Genomic DNA, 21,335 nt, shown 5'->3' with positions numbered 1-21,335 from the left:
CACGACTCCAACACCATCATTAAGTTTGCTAATGACACAACAGTCGTAGGCCTGATCACCGACAACGATGAGACAGCCTATAAGGAGGTGGTCAACGACCTGTCAGTGTGGTGCCAGGCCAACAACCTCTCCCTCAATGTGAGCAAGACAAAGGAGATGTTCATGGACAACAGGAAAATGAGGGCCGAACAGGCCGACGGGGCTGAAGTGGAGTGGGTCGAGAGTTTTCAAGTTCCTTGGTGTCCACATCACCAACAAACTATCATGGTCCACACACTAAGAGAGTTTTGAACACCTTTTCCCCCTCAGGAGACTGAATAGATTTGGCATGGGTCCACAGATCCTCAAAAAGTTCAACAGCTGCACCATCGAGAGCATCCTGACCGGTTGCATCACCGCCTGGTATGGCAACTGCTCGGCATCTGACCGTAAGGCGCTACAGAGGGTAGTGCGTATGGCCCAATACATCACTGGGGCCATGCTTCCTGCCATCCAGGACCTGTATACCAGGTGGTGTCAGAGGAAGGCCCAAAAAATTGTCAAAGACTCCAGTCACCCAAGTCATAGACTGTTCTCTCTGCTACCGCTCAGCAAGCGGTGCCGGAGTGCCAAGTCTAGGTCCAAAAGGCTCCTTAACAGCTTCTACCCCCAAACTATAAGACTGCTGAACAATTAATCAAATGGCCACCCGGACTCTTTACATTGCCCCCCCCCCCCTTTATTTTTACACTGCTGCTACTCGCTGTTTGTCATCTATGCACAGTCACTGCATCCCTACCTACAGTACATGTACAAATTACCTCGACTAACCTGTACCACCGCACATTTACTCAGTACCAGTTCCCCATGTATATAGACTCGTTATTGTTATGTAATTCTACTGTGTTACTTTTCATTTTTACTTTATTTTATTTATTTTCTTAACTCTATTTATTGAACTGCACTGTTGGTTAAGGGCTTGTAAGTAAGCATTTCACGGTAAGGTTGTATTCGGCGCATGTGACAAATACAATTTAACTTGATTTGACTCCACACTGTCCTTTCTCGCCTGGACAAAAGGAACACCTACGTGTTCTTGACTACAGCTCAGCGTTCAACACCATAATGCCCTCCAAGCTCATCACTAAGCTAAGGACCCTGGGACTAAACACCTCCCTCTGTAAATGGATCGTAGGTTTCCTGACGGGCCGACCCCCAGGTGGTGACGGTAGGCAACCAGACATCCGCCACGCTGACCCTCAACACAGGGGCCCCTCAGGGGTTAGAAGTACTTGCTAACTAGCTTTAGCACAATGACTCCAACCACCCAAGTCATAGACTGTTCTCTCTGCTACAGCACGGCAAGCGGTACCAATGCACCAAGTCTGGAACCAAAAGGGCCCTGAAAAGCTCCTACTACCAAACCTTAAGACTGCTAAATAATTAGCTAAGTAGTTAACCAAATAGCTACCCAGACTTTTTGCATTGACCCTTTTTACTCATCACTTACGCTGCTACTGTTCATTGTCTATCCTGTTGCCTAGTCACTTTAACCCTACCTCTATGTACATATCTAGCTCAATTACCTCATACCCCTGCACATCGACTCGTACTGGTACCCCGTGTATATAGCCACGTCATCATTACTCATTGGTATTTATTCCTTGTGTTATTATATTTCTATTATTATTATATTTTTTTGTTTGTTTGTTTACCAAGCATGTGACAAATAACAATTGATTTGACTTGACACACACACACACACACTGTCACGCCCTGACCTTAGAGAGATGTTTTATTCCTCTATTTGTTAGGTCAGGGTGTGATGTGGGGTGGGCATTCTATGTTGTATATTTCTTTGTTTTGACCGAGTAGGGTTCCCAATCAGAGGCCGCTGTCTATCGTTGTCTCTGATTGGGAATCATACTTAGGCAGCCTTTTCCCAGCTGTGTTTTGTGGGTAGTTATTTTCTGTTTAGCTTATGTGCCTGATGGAACTGTGCGTTTTCGGTTTTCCCTTTTGTTATTTTGTTTGAGTGTTTCTTGAAAATAAATATCATGAACACTTACCACGCTGCGTTTTGGTCCACTTCTCCTTCAACTACAAACGACAAGCGTTAGACACACACACACACAGCTTCCAGAGACACCTATAGGAAGAAACGAGCACACAGAGATGATATACATATGGCTACGGTGTTCTGAAGGGACCCCTGACCCTGTCACATCTCGTTTTCCACTGCCCATGTTTTCCTCACCCAAATACAAATACAACACTGTATGATTATCTGAGCCCAGGCGTAGTCAACCCTGCTACCACTACATGGGAAGTTGTTAAAAAGGCAAGACAGACAAGTCAACGGGAAAAACAAGAGTTGTTTGTGGGTAAGAAACTAGTCTGATTGTGGCGGGAACCAGTGGAGGCTGGGGGCCAGTTGTGGCCGCATGGGGACTTCACATAGTGAGGTATCAATAAAGCCAAAGTGACAGAGGCACACTTGATTAGAAGTGACGGCTACATCTGGCAGCCTTGGCCATTACTTTCCCACCAGCCCGTCCCCTGGGGTGGCATGAACTGACAGGCCCACCAGCCCGTTCCCTGGGGTGGCATGAACTGACAGGCCCGATCAGGCCTTCCATTACCACCTCCACCGCCTAGCCCTGCCAGGTAGCACACAGCTACCTCGCTGCGGCAAAAAATAGCTATCTAAGGGGTGGGAGGAAGAGGGAGTGAGGAAAGAGGAAGGAGGAAGGGAGGGAGGGACAGAGGAAGAGAGAGAGCACAGTAGAGCTGAATACACACGGGGAACGTCCCTCAACGTTGTTTCTGCCTGCAAATAAAGCGAGTGTTAATTCATTGAATTATAAATAGATGGTTCTCTCTTGAAATCAGAGTTAAATCATTACAAAATTGCAACATTTCTGCAGACATGTCAGACCATAATAAATAATACATTTATTTTGTATAGTGTTTTTTGTAACATTTTTTACATTTTTATAAAATAATGATGTACAATAAAAACAACATACATTAAAAATGAATCATAGGTCAACTAACAATATTGTAGACTTGATGCTAAGTACAGATTTTGTAGCTTTAGTGTGTGTGTGTGTGTCCAACAATCACTTGCCCAACAACCACTTAGTTATGTTAGGAAGTTTTCCATCTTTATTACCGTCCCTGGTAACTTCACCCCAACTTCTCTTAAAACCCAGAACACAGTAACATAAGAACATGTGTTTTCTGACATTTTTGGGAAATTTAACTGAAAATAAAGAATACAGCCCTAGCAGAGCCCCAAGTCCCATGGGGACGTCCTCTAGGGTGTGGATGTTCTCCCCTTCAAAGGCCAGCGTGATTTCACTCTCATGGTGAAATGGATTTCCGTCGATGTGCAGTAAAGGAGTGGGGAGCGGTGAAATTTGTGTCAATAAAAGTAAGAAAAGATTAATACACATACAATTAACAAAGAACATAACAAATGTTCAGTTGTAGTTTTATATAAGTATGCACACTTCTGTTTATGAAAAAACGGATTATTGGTGCAGAGTCATACCTTGTCACGGACATAAAGGCCACTCGGGTCCTCATTGAAGAGGTAGGGCAAGAGCAGGATCGCTGCTGTGGTCTCGAGTCCTAGTAAAGTAAAGCAATGATCTTACTACCCTTGTTAATTTTATTACAAAATACAATTGAGAAAGGGAAGGAATAAGAGCAAATACCTCTTCTGTATTGTCCTTCATGGACTGTCGAAATAGCAGAATGATGTCCTCACCACTGCCTTGCCTCTTTACCTCTGCTAGACCTTGAATTATCTTTTTGTCTATATCCATTCCATGGACTTGATTAATTTCTGAGAAGAGCTGAAAATATAATTTGCACACATTTGTATGCTAATAGATTTCAGTTTGTATTGACTGCTGTGTAGGTTAAATGTACACTTCAAAGGCAGCTGTCCTACAACATATACCTTCTTTTTGATCCCAATTGCATTGTGTCCATGCTCTGTCCTATAAGAATTTCAAAGGAAGAGAAAATGTGTCAAAGAATAGTTTTACAAGCATTTAAATATATATATATAAAATAAATATTGAAAGATAAATGGCATCGACATACAATTGAATGCAAAATAGAAGAACATATTGGAGAAAGCACTAGCCAATACAGTACTGCCATACAGTAAAAGTACTGCAATACAGGCGTAATATCACATTTCAAGTTATCTTTGTACACAAATTGTTCAATATTTTATCAGGCTGACTTGAAATATTATAAGCAACATTTTGCTGCGTGGCAGTACTGTGTTTGGATTCTGAAGGGCATGCATTTATACAAAAGAGTTCGTCTAGTCACTGTATTAATACAATTATGCATTTGAATCCCATCTACAGCTACCATCTAAACTATTCATTTCCCTCCACAAGGGGGCATACATGTAACATTTCCAAAATTAGTTAGTTAGTTAGTTAGTTAGTTAGTTAGTTGAAATCTATGCAGCCTACTCACTCACTTTTTATAGCTACTGTTTATAGGCCTCCTGGGCCATATGCAGTGTTCCTCACTGAGTTCCCTGAATTCCTATCGGATCTTGTAGTCATAGCAGATAATATTCTAATTTTTGGTGACTTTAACATTCACATGGAAAAGTCCACAGACCCACTCCAAAAGGCTTTCGGAGCCATCATCGACTCAGTGGGTTTTGTCCAACATGTCTCTGGACCTACTCACTGCCACAGTCATACTCTGGACCTAGTTTTGTCCCATGGAATAAATGTTGTGGATCTAAATGTTTTTCCTCATAATCCTGGACTATCGGACCACCATTTTATTACGTTTGCAATTGCAACAAATAATCTGCTCAGACCCCAACCAAGGAGCATTAAAAGTCGTGCTATAAATTCTCAGACAACCCAAAGATTCCTTGATGCCCTTCCAGACTGCCTCTGCCTACCCAAGGACGTCAGAGGACAAAAATCAGTTAACCACCTAACCGAGGAACTCAATTTAACCTTGCAGTTAGTTAGTTAGTTAGTTAGTTAGTTAGCTAATGTCAACGAAGCTAGCGTTAGCTAGTTCATTCTCACACAAGTGAGAACTGCTCTAAATTGGAAACTTACGTTAATGAGTGTAAAGCCATGTTGGCTTTATGGAAATGATATATAGCATAGCACAATTACAGCAGCCATGAAGGTTTTAAATGATATCACTGAAGCTCTTGACAAAAAACAGCATTGTGTCTCACTTTTTATTGATCTCTCTAAGGCTTTTGATACAGTTGATCATGCTATACTAAGGCAGAGATTGTCGAGTGTAGGTCTTTCAGAGCATGCAGTTGCATGGTTTGTTAACTATCTGTCTGATAGAACTCAGTGCACTCAATTTGATGGGCTTAGGTCTGTTAAATTGTCTGTCTTTAATGGTGTGCCCCAAGGCTCTGTACTTGGTCCTCTCTCATTCACTATTTATATAAATAATTTAGACAAAAATGTCCAAAATGCGCAATTTCATTTTTATGCTGATGATACTGTTATTTACTGTTGTGCCTCATCTCTTACAAAAGCTTTCCAGAACTTGCAAACTGCTTTTTATACTGTTCAACATACCTTGTGTCAATTGAAGCTTATCCTCAATACTGACAAAACTAAACAAATGGTGTTTTCTAAAGCAAGAAATAGACCTCTGAACCTTTCACCTATTACTACCTGTCAGGGCAAGGAGATTGAGGTTGTAACCTCATATAAATATCTTGGAATTTTGATTGATGATGGCCTCTCTTTTAAAATGCATATTCAACAACTTTGAAGCTGAAATTAGGATTTTATTTTAGGAATAAGGCTTGTTTTTCTTTTGAAGCCAGAAGGAGGCTAGTATCAGCTACATTTATGCCTTTACTAGACTATGGGGATATTTTATATATGAATGCTTCCGCTCAGTGTTTGAGATCAATTGACACCCTTTACCATGGCACTTTGAGATGTATTTTAAACTGCAAAACCCTTACGCACCACTGCACTTTGTATACCAGGGTTGGCTGGCCTTCTCTAGTCACTCGTAGGCTCAGTCACTGGTATACTTTTATTTACAAAGCCATTTTGGGTTTACTACCTTTTTATTTGGGCATTTTTATTGTTCAGAAATGTGGTGGGTACTCTCTTCGTTCGCGGGACTTTATCCTGCTAACTGTTCCAAATGTCCGAACTGAATTTGGTAAAAGGGCTTTTATGTACTCTGCGCCATCATCTTGGAACGCCTTACAAAATACTTTTAAACTGGAAGAACTTGTCCCGATTGGTATTTTTAAATCACTGATGAATGATCTTGAGACTGATTCCCTGACATGTCAATGTTTTTAATTAGCTGTTTTTGATTTTGTTATCCTCTTGTGAATTCTATGGTTTTTACTAGATTACTTGTAGTTTTTCATGTTGTTTGTCTGTAATTTTTGTAATGACTTGGCGCTGCCTATCTTGGCCAGGACGCTCTTGAAGAAGAGATTTTAAATCTCAATGAGCCCTTCCTGGTTAAATAAAGGTTAAATAAAAATAAAATAATATACAATATATGGGATAGAATATAGTTCAGAAAATAATACAAACCTAGTTCTGCCTAGTTAGTTCTGCCTAGTTAGCTAGCTAGCTAATGTTACTGTACTGTAGGTCATACAACGCCAACGGTCAAACCCGGCTTTCTAAAATGTACATTAATTATTCTAAACTATAGCTATAGTAACGTTATGGAAGCTATTCACAGAAGACCATAATTGTCTTCGTTATTCATTCGTATTTTATATTATTATATAAATTATTTTGATACATATTCAGAGCCAAACATCAACCCAACGTACCTTTTTAACTGTTGTCGCATTCAAACTTGGCACGAGTGTTTTTAGTTGCAATTGCGAAGTTCCCCGAAGAACTCCAGCAAGAATGGGGGTTCCTCGATGAACCCCAACTCCTAAGAAGTTCTTTGAAGAACCTTCTGGGGCTGTATTTCATTGCCAAGGATGAGGATATTTGAGGATCTTAGAAGAACTCCAATTGAACCCCTAATTTTTAGTGTAGGTAGGCTGCTATATACCCATGATCAACTCAACACAGGTAGGTAGGCTGCTATATACCCATGATCAACTCAACACAGGTAGGTAGGCTGCTATATACCCATGATTAAATCAACACAGGTAGGTAGGCTGCTATACCCATGATTAAATCAACACAGGTAGGTAGGCTGCTATATACCCATGATCAAATCAACACAGGTAGATAGACTTGCATTGTTTTTAAACAGCCTATTTGTCAGTTTAACCAAAGCATACAGCCCAATATATTGTTTTACCTTACAACTTTACTTAGCAAAGTAGGGAAGATCAATACCTCGAACTTCCTTTCTACAAATGACCCACTCAATCTCTAGACCAGATTTGATTAATTTGAACAAAGGCACTCACTAACCATGCACTTTGTTTGAACTGTATCAATCAAATTGTCTCAAATCGTCTCTAAGCAACAATTGACAACGTGATATACACTGAGTATACCAAACATTAAGAACATATTTATACCCCCCCTTTCCCTTAGAAGAGACTCAATTCGTCGGGGCATGGACTCTACAAGGTGTCGAAGCATTCCACAGGGACACTGGCCCATTTTGACTCCTAACACCATACCCCGTTCAAAGGCACTTCAATCTTTTGTCTTGCCCATTCACCCTCTGAATGGCACACATACACAATCCATGTCTCGATTGTCTCAAGGCTTAACATTTTTTTTTTTACCTGTCTCCTCCCCTTCATCTACACTGATTGAAGTGGACATCAAATAAGGGATCATAGCTTTCACCTGGATTCACCTGGTCAGTCTATGCCATGGAAAAAAACAAAGCAGTTGATGGTGGACTTCGGGAGACAGCAGAGGTAGCACGCCCCCATCCACATCAACGGGGGCGCAGTGGAGAAGGTAAAAAGCTTCAAGTTCCTTGGCGTACACCTCACTGAATCTCAAATGGTCTACCCACACAGAGAGTGTGGTGAAGAAAGTGCAACAGCACCTCTTCATCCTCAGGAGGCTGAAGAAATTCAGCTTGGCTCTGAGGACCCTCACAAACTTTTACAGATGCACCATTAGGAGCTTCCTGTCAGGCTGTATCACCGCCTGGTACGGCAACAGCACTGTCCACTGTCGTGACGTTGTATTAGTTAATGTGACGACTGTTGCTCATCGAATGATTAACGGTTTATAATTGCGTGATTAAATGAATTAAGCAATGAATCAAGCAATTATTAACTCATCAACCTGGGGCACCATGGGAACAGTATTTTGATTGAGTTTCTATTTCCCAAATTAACTCAAAGGATATCAGAATATCGATTTTACAACAGTCGCTAAATTAATCAATTTCCTCTACTGTCTCATTCTGAACGTCGCATAATCCGGGAATCTGCACGGACCCGGGCTTCACCAATGAGTTTACCACACCAATCTTAGTTGATTATTTATTTACTAGCGAGCTAAAATGATGATAAAAAATACACATACACAAAACACAGTCTAGCTATTGATTAGGACTTAGTATAACGGGCCAACACACTATGGCGCGTGTTACCCAAAATGGGGATTTAAAAGAGAGAGAAACAAAGGAAGTACACGAGAGAAATATACATTTGGGTTCATTTGTCAGCTATGCTTATTTAAACCTAGCCTTGCCCCGAACTGCCGCTCTTATGGGTCAGAATATAATGATGTAATTACGTGTTGGAGGTCTCAGGTGGGAAGCTCCGCGTGGGTCGTTTAGGCTTCTCAATGACGCACTTCTCCGGCGCAACTCTCTGGTTGTCCTCACGATGTCAGTGTCCTTCTTGCCTAAGTGGTCTGATCCCTCGCCCTTGATCTGAAAGGGGTCTTCTGAGGACAGACAGCTCTGTAGCTCAGAGCTCACAGCTTCGGACTCGAATGGTGTAGATACCCCGATTTAATGGAGAGTGGAGGCTGGGTGGTTCGGCTTGAATTCACCCGCTTAGACACAGCTACTCGTCCGTAGCTCGTGTAGAAAAGATTTCTTTGTCTTCAACCATTGTGTTTCGTTTTGGGGTTCGTTGACTTTGTTAGACCTTCGCTGCAGCTTGGGGTCAATTAGTCTCATATGTTAATTCTTCACTCTCCTGTCTTATACCCTAGGGTCGGAAGTGGGCGTAACTGCCTTTAGGGCAATTCTCTGGGCGGACCAAGTTAAGGGGCAAGGCCTAGATTTGACTAAAATCCTATTTTAGACACTACCTTCACATCTCATCTTTACCAAAACATTCTCTTTGATTTGGATATTTTCCACACAACGTACAATGTATAAACATCAGGCATATACTGGGAAAACTCTTAAAGGTACAATGTTTTCATAATAACGTAATCTCTTAACCTTTAATAACAATTCAAAAGTTACATACATTTTCATATTCCACCTCTCGTCATGACCACCATTGTGGCTGACGGAAACCATTGTTCCAAAGTCCCTTTATTGCATGTTTTAATGTTCTGAGGCCAGTTCTCCATAGTGAGAGGACAAAGGAATTTCTCAGTGGCCTAAGGTTTATTATGGGCGTGAGGTGTCATAAAACCCCCCACATCTTCAGACCCCTAGATCTCTCCTCCTCTGTTGGGGGTTTGGGAGATAATCTGTAGGGTGGTGGTCTCCTGTACCCTGACCTGATCAGGACAGTCATGACACCACAATCACAGGACTCTCCAGAGGGTGGTGCGGTCAGCCCAATGCTGATCATCGGATCACCGGGAGCACACTGCCTGCCATTCAGGACATCTACAGCACCCAATGTCACAGGAAGGCCAAGAAGATCATCAAGGACCTCAGCCACCCGAGCCACGGCCTGCTCACCCCTCTATCATCCAGAAGGCAAGGTCTGTACAGGTGCATCAAAGCTGGGACCGAGAGACTGAAAAACAGCTTCTATCTCAAGGCCATCAGACTGTTAAATAGTCATCACTAGCCGGACTCCACCCAGTACCCTGCTTGTACACGATTGAGAAAAACTGTACCTTTACATTTCACAATTCCAGAGGTAACAGAGCACATACAGTCTATTTTCATACAAATTATTAGTACATTTTACCAACATTGCTTGACTTAGACGACATTAACGCTGTTGACGCTCGCGGCCTATATGTTTTCTCTCATTCACTCCCATGCATTCCATTTCAAGCGTAATCACGGTCGTTCACATGTATATAAAAAATGCTCCCTTTGTGATTTGGGCTTATGGAGGGAGGAAGAGAACGAGAGAGAGGGAGAAGAGAGAGAGAGAGAGGGAGAAGAGAGAGAGCGAGGGAGAAGAGAGAAAGAGAGAAAGAGATAGGGGGAAAAGAGAGAGCGTGAGAGCGGGAAAGTGAGAGAGAGTGTGAGAAGAGAGAGAGAGCACACAGTGGGAGGGAGCACAGGGGTTCAGCACAACACGTATCAGAGATAATTATTACACCACCGCCGCTCTCAAGAGGGAGTTGAGTTCCCTATCTACGGTGTGTGAATGTGTGTGCGCCTGTATGCCCTCTGAATAATAGACCCTCTCTCCATTCCTTGTTATTAACACTTGCTTTGTGCGATATCTGATCTCAATCGGATCCCTAACGTGAACTCCCGCGTATCAAAGGCAGACTGACATTAAAAGAAGTCTCCATCCATGGTTGATGTTTGTTAATCTTCCTAGGCAAAATACAAGATGCGTGTTTGCTGTGCGGAAGAGCATGAAACCCATTCATTCAAAGATGCTCTACAATGGAGGCAATAATAAACAGGGGTTAATTTGGCTCTCTGGAGGCTTTGAGCGCAAATGGAGCTCAGAGGGCACCTCTTAGGGCTAGGGGGCAGTATTTTCATGGCCGGATGAAAAACGTACCCAATTTAAACAGGTTATTACTCTGTCCCAGAAACTAGAATATGCATATTAATAGTAGATTTGGATAGAAAACACTCTGAAGGTTCTAAAACTGTTTGAATGGTGTCTGTGAGTGTAAATCCTCTTGAGGATACCCTAGGATAGGGGGCGCCACAGCGCATTTTGAAAAAAAATCGTTCCCATTTTCAACGGCCTACTAATCAAACTCAGAAGCTAGGGCATGCATATACTTATTATATATGGATAGAAAACACTCTAAAGTTTCTAAAACTGCTTGAATGGTGTCTGTGAGTATAACAGAACTCAAATGGCAGTCAAAACCCCGAGACCGATTGAAACAGGAAGTGGAATTCTGAATTGTGGACTCGACTTCTCATCTTTCCTTATTAATCACACCGTTAACAATGGTTCAGTGAGCACTTCCTATTGCTTCCACTAGATGTCGCCAGTCTTTTCACAGTGGTTTGAGCCTTATACGGTCGAAACTCATTGAATGAGACGAGTTGGAAATTGGTCACAGGGGATGGGCCATCACCATTATGACGCCGGCGGCCAGGGCTACCCCCACCTTTGGAAACGGTTTTAAAGGCCATGAAATCATCCCCCTCGAATCTTATTGGCTCTCTTGGTGTTACAGGCCCTGAAGATTAATGTTTTACAACGTTTGACATGTTTGAACGAACCTACAGGCGGGAGAATCTCATTTTATCCGGAACTTCAGCCCTGCGCTTGGAGAGAGCCATAGGACGCGCTACCAACAGCAGGCTAATGGAACGTGAAGTATGGACTTTTTGACCGAAAATACATCTGTTGTGGACCTGGGATGCTTTCTGATGAAGACAACTAAAGGTAGGCGATTATTGACAATATTATACAAGATGAGATGTGACATGCGATTGTTTCCAAGATGGCGCCGAGCTCTGTATATTAGCTCATTTTCTGAGTATCGCATCTCCTTTTATCGCAAAGTGTGATTACCCAGTAAAGTTAATTTAAAATCTGGTATGACAGGTGTTCTCAAGAGATATTCATCTATAAATGTTAGATTGACAATATAAATTTAAAAAATCGTTATAGGATAGTAATTTAGGGAAATGTAGCATTGTTTACCGGGACGCATTTGAGGGGAAATTATTTATTCAACGTCAGACAGAGATGTAAAATGCTGTTTTTATATATAAATATGACCTTTATTGAACAAAAGAATGCATGCATTGTATAACATGATGTCCTAGGGGTGCCATCTGATGAAGTTTGTAAAAGGTTAGTGCTGCATTTAGCTGTTTTTTGATTATATGTGATGCAAGTGGTTGGTCGGAAAATGGCTATGAAGCTGCTTTTTACGATGGACTCATCTAACATAATCTAATGATTTGCTTTTCCTGTAAAACCTTTTTGAAATCGGACGACGTGGGTCGATTCAGGAGAGGTGTATCTATAAAAAAAATATATATATATAAAAAAAAAAAAAATTTAATTATGATTTTTTTTTTATGCTAATTGGCGATATGATTTTTCGCTGGATTTTGATCCCGCTGACGGGATGAGACGCTGAAGAGGATTTATAACAGAACTCAAATGGCAGGCAAAAACCTGAGAAAAAGTCAAGCAGGAAGTGGGAAGTCTGGTGCTTGTAGTCCTTTCAAGTGATTGCCTTGACTGTATACAGTGACTTAGGGTTCATTTTGCACTTCCTAAAGCTTCCACTAGATGTCAGCAGTCTTTAGAACGGTGTTTGAGGATTCTATGGTGAATTTGAAGGGAATACCAGCTGTGGCAACTGGTGTCCCATTATAAGGCATGGGCTCAAGTCATGCGCAATGACTTGGGAGCGAGCTGAGTTCATATTCACTCCTAAAGAGAACAGATAGGTCCGGTTGGAATTTTATTCAAGGTATATGATAAAAACAACCTAAAGATTGATTCTATACATTGTTTGACATGTTTCTACAAATTGTGGTATAACTTTTTTGACTTTTCGTCTGGACTAAGTAAGCATGCGCATAGTGGATTTGGATAGTGAACCTAACGCGCAAACAAAATGGATTATTTGGAAATAAATATGAACTTTATCGAACATTTATTGTGGAGCTGTGGGAGTGCCTTCTGGGAGTGCCTTCTGATGAAGATAATCAAAGGTAAGTGAATATTTATAATGTAATTTCTTAGTTTTATTGACTCCAAGACTCCAAGATGGCAGGTTTCTGTTAGCTAGTTGTTAGTGTCATCTGGGCTGTACTCAGATTATTGCAAATTGTGCTTTTGCCGTGAACCTTTTTTGAAATCTGACAAAGCGATTACATTTAGGAGAAGTGTATCTATAATTCTGTGCATAACACTTCTATATTGATCAATGTTTACGATGAGAATTTACGTACTATGTGTGCTTATTTTGCTGATTCACCGGGAGGTTTGGAGGGAAAACATTTCTCAACATTACGCGTCAATGTAAAATGCTGTTTTTGGATATAAATATGAACATTATCGAGCAAAACATACATGTATTGTGTAACATGATGTCCTAGGAGTGTCATTTGATGAAGATCGTCAAAGGTTAGTGCTTCATTTAGCTGTGTTTTGGGTTTTTGTGATGCATCTAGTTGCTTGGAAAATGGCTGTGTTGTGTTTCTTGTGAAGTTTATGTCCTAACATAATCTAATTTTATGCTTTCGCCGTAAAGCCTTTTTGAAAATCGGAGAATGTGGTTAGATTAACGAGAAGTTTATTTTTTAAATGGTGTAAAATAGTTGATTGTTTGAGAAAATGGAATTATGAGATTTTAGCTGTTTTAAATTTGGCGCTCTGATTTTCCACTGGCTGTTGTCAAAATCAATCCCGTTAACGGGATGAGAACGGGAAGGGATCCCATAGAGGTTAAACAACCCCTAGTATGGGAAGGGGTCCCATTCCGTCCATGCTAGCTGTATATATGAAATGGTTTCAAACACATCAAGGGGGAAATTATAGATTTGCGGCAGAGGAGGCTGGTGGGAGGAGCTATAGGAGGATGGGCTCATTGTAAAGAATGGAATGGAATATACAACAAGATGGACAGCCTCCATGACAACCTGGAGAAGCTGCTCAAAGAAAATCTATTGTAAATCTCATGAAAAACGAATTGGAGCAGAAAGCTAAAGATATAGCTCTCAAGTTCAAGAATGGACAGTATTGAGGTAAAAATTTAACAACCCGAAAAGAACCCAACAAACCGTTTGGACCCAGACGTACAGTATCTATAACAGTAACAGGTCTACCTTACGAGGACAACAAAGATACGGCAGAAAAGTTGAGGGAGCTACTCCGAGGGTCTGTGCTGTGAGCAGTTGCCAGAGTTGGTGGCCACTGAGAGAGCGAGAGGCTGGGGACCAAGAGTTTTGAAGGTCGCATTCCGGGGGCTCAAAGTTAAAGTTGATGTATGACGGCTGAAGCAACATCTGAAGAGCAGCCCAAAATTTGAGAGGGTGTTCATCAGATTGGCCAAGTCCCACATAGATTAAGTCATCAAACTCAAATTCAGAACACTTATACGAGAGATTTCTACATTTCAGGGAATGGGAGGATGAAAAAGCAGTCTCCTGATCCCGAGGGTGACGACAGGGGCCGGGAGCTGGACCCACTGATCATGCCCAGGAAGGCTGAAAATCATCTACCTAGTCCCTAAGTGCGGAACAATTTTCTTTAATTCACTGGAACGTTAATGGGTGGACGACCACAAACTGTACACTTAGAACATCACTACTACAGTCCCTAAACCCTCTTTATTTCTTTGAATGAAACTCATTTGTATGGTGACTCCACTATTGACTTGGATGGTTATTCTTGGTTTGAACACAACCAAAACATTCATAGAAGAACCCCTAAAGCTTCAGGTGGCGTCAGACTTTTTGTTAGGAACAAATTATTTTAACAATATAGGAGTGAACATTGTAGACAAGTCAATGGATGGAATAATTGGTGTAAGATTTTAACACAGTGTGTCGCAATATTCTTTTGTTATTTTCTCTTGTTATTTACCACCGGAGGGTTCTATAAGTGGACGCGACTCATATGTTTTTTTCAGCCATTGTTGGCACAGGGGTATTCTCTGGACACCTAGAGTTGCTATAGACACATGTGGAAATAGGCATGGGGAAACTTTCATTGAATTCTTAAAGGATTCCAAGTGCTGCATTCTGAATGGTAGATTATCACCACAAAATGATTGTTTCACATCAATATCAACAAAGGTAAAAGCAGTGGTCGACAATATATTGTAACACCCCAAGACTGTCTGAATAAGTGTGTGGAGTTGAATGTGATTACCTCAACTGAGCTTGCGGAAAGTAAAGGTTCTGAGTGTATCGGTCTGATTAGAGACCCTAGTAGACTACCTGATCATTCATTGTTGTTTTTGAAATTCATGGGGGTAAAATATATTGGGGAGGAAGTGGATGTAGGCTCATCTAAGGAGGGAAGGGGATGTAGGCTCATCTAAGGAGGAAGGGGATGTAGGCTCATCTAAGGAGGAAGGGGATGTAGGCTCATCTAAGGAGGAAGGGGATGTAGGCTCATCTAAGGAGGAACACAATGCCACAGATGTCTGAAGATTTGAGGTAGTGTGCAATTAGCATGCTGACTGCAGGAATGTCCACCGAGATTTTGCCAGATAATTTAATGTTAATTTCTCTACCATAAGCTGCTTCCAAAGTTGTTTTATAGACTTTGGAGGCGGCTTATGGACTCACAACCGGACTCACAACCGCAAACCACATGTAGCCCTGACAGCCCAGGACTTCCACATCAGGCTTCTTCATCTGCTAGATTGTCTGAGACCAGCCATCCGGACAGCTGATGAAACTCTGGGTTTGCACAACCAATGAATTTCTGCACAAACTGTCAGAAACCATCTCAGGGAAGCTCATCTGCATGCTCGTCATCCTCACCAGGGTCTTGACCTGACTGCAGTTCGGCATCTTGATCGACTTCAATGGGAAAATGTTCACCTTCACTGACCACTGGCACGCTGGAGAAGTGTGCTCTTCAGGGATTAATTCTGGTTTCAACTGTACCGGTAGATGGCAAACAGCGTGTATGGCATTGTGTAGGTGATCGGTTTTCTGATGTCAACGTTGTGAACAGAGTGCACCATAGTGGCGGTGGGGTTATGGTATGGGCAGGCAAAGCTATGGACAACGAACACAATTGAATTTTATCAATGGCAATTTGAATGCACAGAAATACCTTGATGAGATCCTGAGGCCCATTGTCATGCCATTCATCCACCGCCATCACCTCATGTTTCAGCATGATAATGCACGGACCATTTCACAAGGATATGTACAATCATCTTGGAAACTGAAAATGCCCCAATTCTTCCATGGCCTGCATACTCACCATTGAGCATGTTTGGGATGCTCTGGATCGACGTGGACGTCAATGTTTTCCAGTTCCCGACAATATTCAGCAACTTTGCACAGCCATTGAAGAGGACATTCCACACGCCACAATCAACAGCCTGGGGAACTCCATGTGAAGGAGATGTGTTGCGCTGCATGAGGCAAATGGTGGTCACACCAGATACTGATTTTCTGATCCATGCCCCTACCTTTTTTTTTTAAAGATATCTGTGACCAACAGACGCATATCTGTTTAACCAGTCATGTGAAATCCATACATTAGGGCCTCATTAATTGATTTCAATTGACTGATTTCCTTATATGAACTGTAACTCAGTAAAATCTTTTAAATTGTTGTATGTTGCGTTCATATTTTTGTTCAGTGTAATATTGATCAGTGTTATGGCCGGTTCTGTGATGTACTACACGAGGCAATGTACAAGTGTTTACCTTTTAAATTAGTATCATCCAAGCCTAAGAGACCTCAATAAATAAATAATAAATAAATAAAAAGTTAAGTAATGTATGGTCTATAATAAGAGTTGTAGAAAATAAGTTCCTAAAATGTAAAGATCAATCAATGAGAAGAGTTTTAAGAGAAGAGTTTAAACAGTGTCAACATATCTTTGACATCAAGCTAAAGTTATATAAGAGGAGGTTCAGAAGGGGTGAAGCACTACATCTCGAACAACCACAAAGTAACAACCTTTAGCAATTTTGGATTGAAATCAATAGTTCCAAATAATGTTACACAATTCCCATGGAAATCATACTGGAAAATTGTGAACTTGAACATAAGAAGAATTGTGTATTAGATAACTGGGAGAATGATTTTGCTAACCTATTTGCAGGCAACAATATCCCATCTGTGTTTGATGATGACTTCTTAAATTATACTTCTAACTCAAAGAATGGGTCAATAGGACTGTATACACCTCAAACTCATTCCTGAATGAAAAATGTACTATGGAGGAAGTTAGGAAGGCTGTTAAGAAAGCAAAAACAAGAAAAGAAACAGGAATAGAGGAGTTTGCAAATTAAGTCCTAAATTCTCCTAGGTTACTGCAGACTCTATTTTGTCTATTTCAAATGTGTTTTGAAAAAGGTATCATCACATCAACTTGGTACAGGGCTATCATTAAACCAATCCCAAAGTCATAAAAGAATGGTCCCATTAAATGACAGAGGCATCCACCTTATTTGCACAGTCTACAATCTATACTCTGGTGTCTTAAACAACAGGTTGACTCAGTATTTGGACAAAGAGAATGGGTTTGGTAAAATCAGGGCTCGTGTAGATCAAATTTCCACTGTATCCTCTGTGATTCGAGCCAGACTACAAGAACGGAAACATATAAGTGTTTGTTTTATTGATTTCCAAAAGGCCTTTGATTGGGTAAATAAATATCTTCTTGCTTTCAAACCTATAAATTCTTCGGTGGATGGTAAATAGTATGATGCAATTAAGCTCTATATAGAGCTCAAATGAGTTGAAGATGGGATGGTTTCCTATACAGAGCTCCAGTCTCCTGTGGACAGTTAAATGAGTTGAAGATGGGATGGTTTCCTATATAGAGCTCCGGTCTCCTGTGGACAGGTAAATGAGTTGAAGATGGGATGGTTTCCTATATAGAGCTCCAGTCTCCTGTGGACAGGTAAATGAGTTGAAGATGGGATGGTTTCCTATATAGAGCTCCAGTCTCCTGTGGACAGGTAAATGAGTTGAAGATGGGATGGTTTCCTATATAGAGCTCCAGTCTCCTGTGGACAGGTAAATGAGTTGAAGATGGGATGGTTTCCTATATAGAGCTCCAGTCTCCTGTGGACAGGTAAATGAGTTGAAGACGGGATGGTTTCCTATATAGAGCTCCGGTCTCCTGTGGACAGGTAAATGAGTTGAAGATGGGATGGTTTCCTATATAGAGCTCCGGTCTCCTGTGGACAGGTAAATGAGTTGAAGACTGGATTGTTTCCTATATAGAGCTTCTCCACTGGACAGGTAAATGAGTTGAAGATGGGATGGTTTCCTATATAGAGCTCCAGTCTCCAGTGGACAGGTAAATGAGTTGAAGATGGGATGGTTTCCTATATAGAGCTCCAGTCTCCGGTGGACAGGTAAATGAGTTGAAGATGGGATGGTTTCCTATATAGAGCTCCAGTCTCCGGTGGACAGGTAAATGAGATGAAGACGGGATGGTTTCTTATATAGAGCTCCGGTCTCCTGTGGACAGGTAAATGAGTTGAAGATGGGATGGTTTCCTATATAGAGCTCCAGTCTCCGGTGGACAGGTAAATGAGTTGAAGATGGGATGGTTTCCTATATAGAGCTCCAGTCTCCGGTGGACAGGTAAATGAGATGAAGACGGGATGGTTTCTTATATAGAGCTCCGGTCTCCTGTGGACAGGTAAATGAGTTGAAGATCGGATGGTTTCCTATATAGAGCTCCAGTCTCCTGTGGACAGGTAAATGAGTTGAAGACGGGATGGTTTCCTATATAGAGCTCCGGTCTCCTGTGGACAGTTAAATGAGTTGAAGATGGGATGGTTTCCTATATAGAGCTCCAGTCTCCTGTGGACAGTTAAATGAGTTGAAGATGGGATGGTTTCCTATATAGAGCTCCGGTCTCCTGTGGACAGGTAAATGAGTTGAAGACGGGATGGTTTCCTATATAGAGCTTCTCCAGTGGACAGGTAAATGAGTTGAAGATGGGATGGTTTCCTATATAGAGCTCCAGTCTCCTGTGGACAGGTAAATGAGTTGAAGATGGGATGGTTTCCTATACAGAGCTCCAGTCTCCTGTGGACAGGTAAATGAGTTGAAGATGGGATGGTTTCCTATATAGAGCTCCAGTCTCCTGTGGACAGGTAAATGAGTTGAAGATGGGCCAGTTTCAAATCAAATCAAATCAAAATATAATTGTATTAGTCACATGCGCCGAATACAACAGGTGCAGACCTTACAGTGAAATTCTTACTTAGGAGCCTCTAACCAACAATGCAGTTAAAAAAAATGAGAATAAGAAATAAAAGTAACAAGTAATTAAAGAGAAGCAGTAAAATAACACTAGCGAGACTATATACAGGGGGGTACCCGTTCAGAGTCAATGTGCGGGGGCACCGGTTAGTTAAGGTATTATGTACATGTAGGTAGAGTTATTAAAGTGACTATGCATAGGTGATAACAACATAGAGTAGTAGCTGAGGAAGGGGGGGGGGGGGCAATGCAAATAGTCTGGGTAGCCATTTCCCACTCCGTTTGGAGTCAAACAAGGCAAGAGGCCTATTTGGTCATAATTTCCTCATGTTAAGCCTAACATTTCACGAAGCTACAGTATACACAGTGTTGCAATGCTGCCATTTATTTAGACTGCTGGCAATAATGTAATTACTTGTTCAGTAATTAAGTTGGAAATTCAAACATTGCGGAATGTAAAATAAATGTTCGATGCAACAGCCTACGAATCAGATACCAATTGATTTTTTGGAATATATAACTGTCCTGTATAGGCTACCTGAACTTACATGACATGAGCCGTGCTCGCGCTCGCTCCCAGTTTGGATAGAAAGTTGTTTGCGTAAAATCAGTCTATTAATTCCAAATAATACAGTAAATCCCCCCTCAAAACACTAGCTTACTAGAGATTGTTTCATTATGCAGTGTAGTCTACAGTCTATAGCTGCTGTATATAGCCTACCTTATTCATCTGCTATTCATCTGCTATTTATAAACTTGTAAAAATTACAAATCAGATAGCTTAACAAGGGCAGATGATAAAAAAAAGTTGTCGGCTTAAATTTATTCAGACACTATTTATTGTTGAGCTCAGCGGGTTTCGTCTGGCTAATAGCCTACACAAATGAGCTGCAATATTCAAGGTAAATTCAATTCAACTTGAGAGACTCCCCTGTTCTCCTGAAAGGGAATTTCACCCTGGCCCTGTAACGGCGTACAGTCATCACTGTATTTTTAACAACATTATGTTTTTATCAAAAACATCCCCATTATCATTTCACTGGTAGAATCGTGAAGTTTCGACACCCTGTGTATTGGTCTGCTCACAACGAATCCTGATACCGCCCTCTAGGTAGAGGGGGCTTGCCCACAAATGTGAATAATGGCTATATTTACTTCAAACGACCAACACACGATCATCTCAGAACTTCTCTAGATTATTTTGAATATGTTTGTTAAACACTTTTTGTCATGTGGTGTTCTGTGCTAATTACAAACAAGCTAAAAAATGTGTTATCTTTCACCTAACAGAGATTTATCCCGATTCTGCCAGTGGCAGAAAGCAAGAATAATGCGGTGACCAAAGATTATCAGAGGGATTTTTAGGCTGAACTGATGGGGAATCCATTTCGACGACAGCTGAGAAGTGATGCCATACCAGCGATGTTTTTTCCTTCACAAAAAAACCCAGAAGATTCTCAATTAGAGGTAACCTAACGTTAGTTAGCTTGCTAGCCTAGCTGGACTAGCTGGATAAGTTAGCTAGCTAGCTAACCGTTACAGTCCTGTACTGATCTCTGAAAGCCATCAGTTAAATCATATAGCTATCTTTTGGTATACACACTGTCAATCAACTACACCTATACCATGGTAGTCACTGCTAGACTGGTAGCTAGCTAACATGTCTCAGCTAGTCTCAGCTGGCTAGCAATCTTACTTCCAATGTAGTGACGCTAGCTAGCTAACAGCAAGATGACAATATTGAAATGACCAATGTACACCATACATGACAAAAAGTATGTGGACACCTGCTCGTTGAACATCTCATTCCAAAATCATGGGCCTTAATATGGAGTTGGTCCCCGTTTGCTGCTAGAACAGCCTCCACTCTTCTGGGAAGGCTTTCCACTAGATGTTGGAACATTGCTGTGGGGACTTGCTTACATTCAGACACAACAGCATTAGTGAGGTTGAGCACTGATGTTAGGCGATTAGGCCTGGCTCGCAGTCGGCGTTTCAATTCATCCTAAAGGTGTTCGATGGAGTTGAGATCCACATACTTTTGTATGTATAGTGTAGCTAGCTAAGTTAGCAAACATAAACATTATTTGATTTCCCCCCACTGTACCATAGT

Source organism: Salmo salar, chromosome 05 (assembly GCF_965601325.2).
Source record: "Salmo salar chromosome 05, fSalSal1, whole genome shotgun sequence".
Taxonomy (NCBI): domain Eukaryota; kingdom Metazoa; phylum Chordata; class Actinopteri; order Salmoniformes; family Salmonidae; genus Salmo; species Salmo salar.
The sequence above is the reverse complement of the archived record's forward strand: the minus strand, read 5'-3'. Positions refer to the sequence as shown.